This window comes from Sardina pilchardus, chromosome 18 (genome assembly GCF_963854185.1).
Source record: "Sardina pilchardus chromosome 18, fSarPil1.1, whole genome shotgun sequence".
Classification (NCBI taxonomy): Eukaryota; Metazoa; Chordata; class Actinopteri; order Clupeiformes; family Clupeidae; genus Sardina; species Sardina pilchardus.
The window spans coordinates 16,751,763-16,763,263 of NC_085011.1; positions in this window are offsets into that span (position 1 = coordinate 16,751,763).

Genomic DNA, 11,501 nt, shown 5'->3' on the forward strand with positions numbered 1-11,501 from the left:
TATCCAATAAAGCTTGAAGCCATTTTGGAGCCTTTTCAGACTCGTCTAAGGCCGCTGTAGCTCCTTGTAATTCGTCAGTCATTTTTTAGTTTATTAGTATTTTCTTCTTTCTTCGAGAAGGTGAACTTTTTTTTATTTTTTTATTTAAACAGCCATTGTCAGCTGGAAAAAAAAATCCCTTATAAGCTCCTCTAAGACTTCAGCAAAATTTGAGTTCAAAAAGCTGTTTCTTTTTCATTAAGTCTCTTCAACTTGTGGGCCTATAGTGAAACTCAAAACATTGCCAGCAAAAAAAAATATATTCTTTTAGCTTTTCTTGGGCTTTTATTTTGACAGGTGAACGATTGCCACTGCTAGTTCACTAGTTAGCCGATTAGCATCAATCACGAACATTTAAACACTTCTCCGTCTTGGAATGTTACTGCTAGCAACGTTCAGCTGATTAGCTAGCACATATCTCTTGGGTGCTTACTTCATCCGTTGGATTTACTCACGGTTTGGAAAGTTTTATCTCGCTTCTGACACCAGTTGTCGTGCTGTGACTTCTTGAATGAGCAATGCGCCGCTCGACTGACGTGGGTTAAATGACTTCACACGACAAAGAATCCTCCTTTTGTGGAATTTACTGAACGTCGGCAGGTGAGTACAATAATACATAAGTATACATCACAGTGGCCGTGACTAAACTAGGCTAAGGTCTCTAGCTCGGGCACAGAACAAGTAGTTGTCCATGCAGTGAGCTGTGAGCCTATCAACCTAGAAACTGAAACTAACATGGTCTTCTCACTACGCTCACTATACGTGATCATGTCACGCTCATGGCCAATCAGCGTAAGCATCACACAACATAAACATTAAAGGGGAAGGGATAATATATGTGAACAGCCTTACAATAGCGTCTCACTCGCCACAGCACACACCATCATCGTAGGGGAGTTTTTTGGCATCATACTCGTGTTACAATCATCAGTCAATCAAGGTGGCCACTTCAATCAAGCTTGTGCATGAGTAATGATGTTCCATACCAACGGAGCCCTGATCTTATCTTAGGAGTTATCATTTTTCTTTACTAAGACTAGGGCTGAGTGACTTTCTGAATAGATTTTAAAGGGTAGGAAGGGTATTGTGTAGGATTGAGAACATTTCATTCCGAAATTCTCCCATCTAGCGGTTATGGATTATATCGCAGCCTGTAGGAACTACGGAAGCCATATCGCACAACAAAAACATAATGCCTAATTCACACCAAAGATCTGCAATGAGACGAAACTGTTGCGGTGGTGTGAATTAAATGCAATTTATTTTACTCTCTATGATTAAACGTTGCTAGACTGGCTAGCGCCTACCACTTCTCAAATGAGACGTGGTCTGGCAACCAGACGTTCATTTTCTCGTATTTGAAAAACTGCCCAGATCCGTTCATTGGGCGCCACGGATGTATATCAAATGCGCGTAGCCAACACGGTCTCACACCCAACTCGTCGAACGAGGACGCATGCCAAGCCCCCTGGCGTCAATATCGGAAGGCGAAGGTGCTCCTGCGCGTTCATATGCAATGCAAAGGCCTGCCATTGACATCAGTGTAAATCCTTTGGCGTCGAATGTAGACGCAAGAAGGCAACGGAAACTTCTCGGATGTTCTGTGATTGGTTACCAACATCAGGCAAAAATTTGGGTGTTAGTGTCCAGACTGCCTGAATGAAATCACCGCGCAAGGCAGGATGGGAACACCCAGGCTAAAACGTTGCCAGCATTTGCTGTGGTTTCAAGGTTTTAGAACAGCTCATCTCGTCGCGAATCTACCAAGACCCTACTTCCAGTCTCCTAGTCAAAACAGCAATTTTTCGTTGCTTGTGTGCGATGCCAATAAAACTCACTTTCGGACACGTAATACATTATTTCACTTTGCCTGTTACCCGAGTTGTCTAGCATAGTAGCTAGCTAGCACAGTAGGCCTACATAGAAAGTTAATGGCAGGGGCTGGCAAGGGCTAGCAAGGTTTGCTAGTTAAGTAGCTATAAGGACTGTGGTTAAAAGTGTATTGTTGCAAACTAACCTGAAATACATACATACAACATAAAACAGAAACTTCTCTATGACATTGCTTGTGTGTGACACAAATAAAACACACGTTCGGACACAATAAACGATTTCATTTAGCCTGTTAACCGACCTGTGGGGTATACTACGAATCTCGCTGAACATAACCAGGCTTTCTTTGGATAACCTGGATCGCTGAATACGAAAGTCGCTATCAGAGTTGAGTGGTATTACGAAACTCACTCACGGATGAATTTATCAAACTAGGCTTTCAGCTCAGATCTGTGCGCGTTCTCGTGGTTGGGGTGACTTTGACTAATCGGGAAACGTGGAGATGCACAAGACCGTCTCGGTTTAAAAACGATTACTTCCGCATTTATGAGCGGTAGCAAAATCTAGGGTGGTCTTTTTTAGTGTCTAACCTATAACATCAAAACATCGATGGTCATCAGATATTGTATGCTATGCATGTCCATAAAAGTGATACATCTGCATGCGCAACATACAGGGGCAGATTAATGTGGCCAGGGGCCCCTAGGCTATAGGCCCTACAGTTACTGTGGGCCCCCCAACACACACACACACACACACACACACACACACACACACACACACACACACACACACACACACACACACCAAAACGCTAGGTGCTTTCACACTGGACAGAGTTCCACTGAATGAGTAACTCAAATCTTCAGTCAGAAAACAAACATTTCAAACTGCAAAGCACATTGCGAAAATATGCTTTTATGTGCTGTGTCTTCTGTCATTCTAGTCACATATTTGTCATTCATATTGAATGTTCCTCTGTTATGTGGAACCACACAGTGTTTAACTCCGTTTTGAGGCAGGATAGTATTACTGTCATTTATAGGCTACTGTATATATGTTTATTACTGTATAGCTGACACCCTGACAAGTCTGGACTGCCATTTCTTCATGTAAGGGATAATGTATAGAACGCCGGTCATTATCGGAAAATAATTCCCGACAGGATGAACTGAACCCCGACGCGCAGCGGAGGGGTTTTGCTTCGTCCTGAAGGGAATTATTTTCCGATAATGACCGGCGTTCTATACATTATCGCGCTTATTATACGGCTACTTGCCAAAACGAGAAAAGAAACTCATCTCAATGTGTCTTTAGCAATGACTTGGCTACCGTTTCGTGGCTTCCGCAACAACTAGCGGAGTGAACCCGTTGCCATTGGCATTGGTCATTAATCCTTCGGAGCGGTCATCTATCAAGAAATAATGACCGGTAGAACGTTGGGAAATCCCATTCAAGTCAATGGAGTGTTCTACTTGCATTGTGAAGAGCCGTATAATAATGTGGAAATAATGTGTTGATCATTGAACCAAAGACACCCTGTGGTTTGGCTAATGCATTTCTTTATTTGTCTTCAATCCATGCAGGGACATGTCCAGACCAAACACACCCCATGCCATTTGATCCCACATCACAGCTACCCCCATAAGTTACTGTAGATGAGCACCCACCACATCAACGGATCTTCTAACAACAGGGGCTTTCACACGGGACAGCACTCAGCTAATTTGCTCGTCTTTCTCGCTGCTCAGTTCGGGGTTTCGTAGCGTACTGGGTGCGAGATATTGGGGGGTCGATTTTACCCCCAATATCCCTCCTGTAGAGGTTGCCTACACTTATTGTCGCCTCCGTTGCAGTGTAAATCCAAGCGGTCAACGTGTCGGCTCTTGTGTGAGATGGGCGGAGATGTCAATGACACTACAACAGCCTATGTCCAACCCACCACTGGAGATTTAAAATCTGACTGATCAAAACCAGCAATAACTTCACAATTGCTTCACAAAGCTTCCAGTCATTTAACGTTGACTGTCACCCAGAGTGCAATCTGTGGCCATAGGCTTTCTTCATCTTCAGGAAACGTTACTCTCCTTCAATAACATGACGCACAACTTTATTTCCATTCATTTGATTAACAGCTAGACAAGGCAAGCATAAAATTAGTGGGGCTATCAGTATCATCAATAAAGTCCATTGTGTCTTGAAGGCTTAAAATCCTGTCAATGTAGGGTTTTTTTTGCAGGAGAATTTGATAGCTTTCTTTAGCTATTAGCCTTTTGTTTATGAGCCCCGCTCTCATACTTTCTTTATGACATTTTCGTATTGAACTGTAACGTGAATGACATATATTTTGAAAAAAAATGTACCTTATGAATTCGGTCGGGTCTGCACTATGAATATTTAAATGAGGACTTTTGAGCCAATGGGAATGCTTCGAATTGGTGGTACTGGTAATTAAACATGAACAAGGCCACATTTATGATTGGGAAATGTTGATTTTGGTAACAAACCATTGGAAATCTTACACAAGGTCCCTTTAAGAGAAAACGAGTTACACACTTTTAGTGTGAATTTGGTGTATTCCTAGCGGTAAGGTAAAATGCTTTGTCAATAAGGCACCAGATTCAGTTTTCATTTACATTTTACGCAACATCCTTAATTTAATTGGTGTCTGTCTTCAGTTACATTTTACTTGAAGGTACTGTAGTGACATGACACTGTCATGAACGTGTCATAAACCTTATTCATAAATGTTCATGAGAATGCATAAGTGTCATTCAGTTTTTGTCATGACAAGTTAGGGTTAGAGTTAGGGTTCATGTTCATGTGTCATGTCACTCTTATGTTGATACCTTCAAGTAAAGTGTTACCATATCTTCTTACATCTTTCCTTCAGCTTTTCAGACTTAAATGACTATTTTGCATTTTTCTGTTCATTAGTTTAATATATCTTACTCTGTGACGATAAGCTGGCTATGAGCTGAAGAATGTCATCACTGTTAAAGGTTGGGTATGGCCGGGATTCGCAAAACGACCAGCAGATTTTGAAAATACACAACTCAAATAGTCCCACCCATTTGAAGAACATGGCGCGCATTCATGCACGAGCGAGAATTCAGATGCGCGAGAGCCATGCAGAATTCAGATGCGCGAGAGTCAGAATTCAGATGCGCGAGAGCCATGCAGAATTCAGATGCGCGAGAGCCATGCAGAGTTCAGATGCGCGAGGCTAGGCACTCTTGAGCTGTATAAAATGAAATGTCAGCCTGGCATCTGTAGAGCACTATACGAGCTCTAGTCTCCATACAATCGCTCACATCAACTTCCCCAAGCAGGTTACTTAGTTTTACGGTTGGTAATAGTTCCACAAATCCCCGAAGGCAGATTTTATACATTATCGTAAAAGCACCAATTAGGCTACCGCCCCTTTCATTCGGAAATTCTAAAACAACAATGCTTTTTAATACACCAAAATAACATTTGATAAATGAACCTTAATTTTTTCAGTAGCCATAGGTGTGTATATTTGAACAGAATCTGGTTTGGTTCTTACCAGGGCTTTTACCCCCTGAAATAGGCTATCCGAGTTTAGTGCTGGCCCGGTGGTTTGCCTATTCCACTGGAGCTCCAAGCGGTTTCGTCTCGGTTTCAGCCTTACAACACTCTTCGAGTTTTTGTAAAATGTAATTACTACCTTAGTTTAATCAAAGATCGTATAGTTACTAAGATGAATCATAAAGGGGTTTTTCAATGGAACGAAATAGCAGCACTTCCTGCCTCCTAAAGGGGCGTGTTCAGTGACGAAATAATCGGTTTAGAAAGGTGTAGAATTATTTCTCCCATATAAATACCTCCGTTTGCCTCCTAAATGGGAGTGGCAGTTGCGTCACAATGAAACCAGAATTTACCCTCATATGAATCGTCTCGCTTTATAAACTGTCTCTGGTTTAATGTGACAATTAAACGTGAACTTGAGATTACCTGTGCAGGGCACCTAACAAAAAGAAGCATGTGTCACTTGTGCTATTTTGTTCTAGGGATAATGTATGGAACGGCAGTCATTATTGGGAAATAGGCGAATCGGACCCCGACGTGCATCGGAGGTATCAAACGAGTTACTGTGTTTCTGTCCGTTGCTTAACGTCACACGTTTCTCACTCACCTGAGGATGTGCATGAAGTGAACTGGAGTCAACCAACAGGAACGGGTTCAAATTGGCTTCGAAGTCCAAGGGATGGCTGTCAATAGTGCTCTGCCTATTTCAGTAATTTGAAGAGTAAGCAAGCAAACTTCTGCGGAAACAATACATTAGCATATGCTGTTATTTTTGCAATTTCATTGGATTTCTTTGTAGTCAACCATATTGACCAGGCAAGCCCATTTTTAGTCGGTAAAAGCTATGACCCTTGGGGCCTTGTGATCTCAACTGACTCACTTCAGAGGTTAGCCTATGTGGTCACTTAGCCGGTGACAGCATCATGGTCCGCCTAATCACAGAATTTATTATTTGCCCACCTCTTTCTTTTTCACTATCAAAGAGTTGCTGGTTACAGAAATTGTAGAAGACTGAATTTTGGTTGGGTGTGAAGGTTACAAAACAAAATCTGTTTGACACATTAGAATAATGAAGAATGTAAAAAAAATGGCTCATCTTACCCTCTCCCTTACTAATAGTACAGGGCTGCATTTCAACCTTCCCTGATGTCATATGGATGTAGAATTTCATAAACATGAACAAGTTCATTTAATGAGATGCTAGTGAATCTTTTCACATTGGGGTAGAGGGAATAGACACGTCCCAATTCAAGTAGCCATTTATAATATGGAGAAGATCCCCATGAGGATTTGAAAAAATGTAAGGCAGGGATATTGTCCCAGTGGATCACACTACTGTAACATTTGCTTTCTGAGCAGTGTCCACCCATAGGCTACATTAGATATTCTGGACTTTGTCAATTATATGCTGATGTTGTGAAAGTGTACAGTATATGAACAGACATTGCAAAATGTTGTTATATGGATGTGTAAAGGTGAAACAAATGTTGTCAAATGTTTTAACTTGAGTTTCACACCAATGGCAACCATCACTAACTAAAACTGATTACAATATAGGTCAAATGAGAACATTGCAATATTCATAGTACACAATTAGTTAACTATTTTGTTGCAGAGGGACTCATATGCATGTGTGACTCTATATTGGAGATTCACATCATAGCACTAACCATGCTGGCTCTGCAGGAAAATTGGAGGCATATTTGGATTTCTGTTTTACTATGTGGACTGCGGCTAGATCCAGAAACTTGAGTGACTTTAGTGACATGCTCTGGAAGTTATAATATCAACATTTTAAACTCAAACCTCAGTACAGGCAACACCTATAGCTATATGCTGAGTGACTGGACCATGTGAAAATCTGGGAACCAAATAGGCCGATCTGACGTGCCATATGCCAGAGCCATAATATCACTGGCCAGGAGTGCGCGATCAGCCACGGCGGTGGTCACTACACCCCACCTGTGTGCTCATTGCTGACCCACAGGAGGGCCCTGCTCCCTCTCTCCCTCCCTCCTTCCCTCTCTCCCTCCTTCCCCCAAGTCCAACTCCCCTTCTCCTTCCTGCGCAGGCTCTCACATCCAATGTACATCAGGAGGCCGTTCCCATGGCAACATCAGCTCTCTTGCTTTCACTTTGCCAAAGTGTTTCTTCTTAAGATCCCCAACTACAGTACAATTCCCCACTCTGTTTTTTTTTTTTTTTTTTTTTTTCTTTATCCCTGAGGCAACTGCATTATGACTGATTAACCAAACAGATTCCTCTCTACTCCATTTTCTGCCTGAGAAGTGCAGGGCCTTCTCATCAGATGCAGTGAAACAGAGGTCAGACAGGCTGATATGAAAGAAGCCCCTCTTGAGATAGTCCCGCTGTGTTCCGCTGGCACGACGTGGCAATCTCGTGGCTTCTTCTCTCTGACGGATAAACAGACTCAGAGTTCATGTTCTGTGCCGCAGGATGTTCCCTGTCCATATTGTGGTTGCTTTTTAGCCACTTTTGCCTGGTGATAGAAGGCTAAAGTGGCCAGACGACAGTTGATGGCAAACTGTTTTCAAAGCATATTCATTTAAAGGTGTTCACAAATCTATGTTGATTAGCTGGTGAATGTTAAGAGGACTCCATGTTGTAATGTTTTAAGGTGCTAAGTGATTGCTCACACTTGACAATAAAACACTCTAACTTTCAGTATTGAGATTATGCAATGATATGACTCTTAATTAACCTTTAAATCTGTTCACTGATGGACTAGATAGAGAGTCACTTAGTGTGCGCTGAACTCAATGAGAACTAACATTATTCCAATGGCTAGCCCCAACCTAGACAAAACATAAAATGAAAAGTAAACCACAGAGATAACCGCATGCACCATCTTGATTTCTTGTCAACCTTCTGGCAAATCAGCTCTTTACCTTACGACTATGCAGCAGGACCCCTTGCTGGTATCACTTATGACCATTTTAATATCTCTTGAAGGCCATCATTCATAACCAGAACAGCACATTACTGTTGTGAACTTCTAGGCAAGTGTGTTTACAGCAGGATAAAATATATTGTGCTTCAGCGAAGCCGTCCAACCACATGCCCTTTGGATCCTGTCCCGTCTATTCTCCTGCAGTCTATAGCACCCGCTATTATACCAGCAGTCACACATGTACTTTAATACTTTGGAGAAAGTGGTCTTCAAGCAAATGTGTGACTTCCTCTATCAGAATAACCTACTAGACCCTATGCAGTCTGGTTTCAAGAGTGGTCATTCTACTGAAACTGCTCATCTATCTGTGACTGAAGCATTGAGAGTAGCTAAGTCCTCTGCTCAGTCATCAGTGTTAATTCTGTTAGATTTATCTGCAGCCTTTGATACGGTTAACCATGACATTCTCCTTTCTACACTATATGAACTGGGAATTTCTGGGAAAGCTCTTGACTGGTTCAAATCTTACCTTAAAGGGCGTTCTTTTAGCGTGTCTTCGGCACGTAACTTGGGTGTCATAACTGATGACCAACTTACTTTCTCTGAGCATGTTGCCTCAGTTATTGTTATTATATAATTAACTGAGTGACTTATTTGATTGCTATTCTCATTTCATTGTTTTATTTCTCATTAGATTAGTGCTTAAATGATTGTTTTATTGATAATATTGCTATTCTCCCTATTTTGTAATTGTTCACTGTTATTTAATTTGTATTTCTATTTATTTGTATGTCGCTTTGGACAAAGGCGTCTGCTAAATAACCATAACCATAACCATATAAGTGTTATTTTACTAAATATATTAGGTATGTATAATATAATATATATAATATATTATAATGATTCCTTTCAAATGCATACCAGTTCTGTTTAAAGAGATATGGCAATAGACTTCTGCTTTTGTGCAATATAAACACGCTAGAATTCCCGTCCCACACAAACACAAATCCATACTCAAAATCCGACATGGACGCACACACACACACACACACACACACACACACACACACACAGAGAAAATATAGACATACACAGCATCCCCCACCACAAACAGCATCCCACCGCCTCTTTGTGAGGAACTGTTCCGAGTAACAGCTTGGCACACACTGCAGGTTTTGCGGGCAGAATTGGTTCAGTACAAACTGACCCATTCACTTTATTTCCTCTGGTTTTACTGACCTGTTTGTTGTAAGACTCATGAGGATGTCCAGGGCCCACATCTATTTCAAGTCGTCACTTTGAACTCGAGCTAGACCATGGGATATCGACAACATTGGCACAGTCTCTCGCCCTGTAGGGAGCTGGCAACAACTTGCACCTCGGCACAGGAGCTGTGGGTAAATTTAACACTGTCTTTGATGTTGCGCTTGCACATTGCATCCTCCCTTAAGATGTGTTCCTCACACTGGGAACATTATAAGGACTCGTTTAGTCCTATCTCACATGCATAAATATTTGTATATTTAGGCCCGCTGTGCGAGGGGAAGAGGCATTCTGAGATGGTATTATTTGTTTTTTGTTGCCATAGAGAAATACTGTCACAGCATAAGAAGGGTTGTGTCCAGAATATCTATGAGCAAGAGATCACATGAAAGAACACACACACATAAATACTGTAGGTGCTGTTGTTGATACATTAAAAGAGTATTCCGTCCGCTATTCTAATCCAATTCATTTTCTTCTTATTCACCAAATTGCTTCCGATACTAGTCTTCAAGCTGTCTGTTTGGAATATGTATCAACCCAGAATAGAGAGCCTAAGCCATGCCATTTCAGGTCTACCCCCATGGGAAATTATAATATATATATACTTAGTCCTTTGAGTTTGTGATGTGTTATGGTTTGTATAATAGTATTGTTTTGTTATAATTTGTCTATTGATAGAATTTGAAATTTATTTTGCTATTGTCCTTAAATTTAGCCATACCATGCTTTAGTTATTATTATTATATATAATTAACTGAGTGACTTATTTGATTGCTATTCTCATTTCACTGTTTTATTTCTCATTAGGTTAGTGCTTAAAATTATTGTTTTACTGATAATATTACTATTCTCCCTAGTTACAGTGCATGAAAATGCACTGTACTGTTCTTCCTAGTCTTCTTCAACTTCTTATTATTCTTCTTCTAACGCACGCAATTCAGCTTCAACCGCTTAACGTAGAAACTCCATTCAAACTATGTCGCGTAGGTCTTACTTACGCGATGTGGGCTTTGTATTTTTCAACTTTGTAACTTTTATACTTTTTAAACTATTAGTTAAAAACTATTACAATTTCCCCCATAGACTTAACATTGCTCATTATGACATCACGGCAGCAATTAGAATCTTATGCCAGGTGGCCGGCCACCTGGGCACCAACTGTCAGTTTCTCTGGCTTTAAGCATACAGTCTCTCAGAAGACTACATATCCTGTTAACTGTTTCCTCTGTCCACAACTGTTTCAAAATAAAAGTCCTCACTGCAATAATACACTATTAAATCATTTAACCATTGAAACTACTCAACTATTGAACTGTTCAACCATTACAACTGTCAGTTATCATCCATTATGCCTCCAGTCAACTACATGAAACCTCCATGTACCTAGCAACCAACAAAGCAACCATTAAAATTAAGTGTTCATGACCGTTTCCATAGCAACCAACATGATTATACTGCAGTAACTTCTTGTTTCCTGATAGTGGCCACCATGGATACCCTAGCAACAAATGTTTCAAAATAAAAGTCCTCACTAGCAAGTTAGCTAGTTAGCATGGTTAGCATAGTTAGCATTTTTAACATAGCTGCAAAAAATCATCAACTAAGTTAGCTAATCAACCTGGTTAGCATTGTTAGCAAATTTAATATTGTTAGCATAGTTAGCATGTTTAGCATTACTGCTAGAAATCATCGGTTAAGTTAGCTAATCAACCTGGTTAGCATTGTTAGTAAAGTTAGCATTGTTAGCATAATTAGCATTTTTAGCATAACTGCTAGAAATCATTAGCTAAGTTAGCTAATCAACATTTTAACATGAATAGAAATCATTAGTTAAGTTAGAACTGGAATGTTTCATCTTTAAACTGTCTACCTTCACACTATCAACTCTCTGTAAACTATG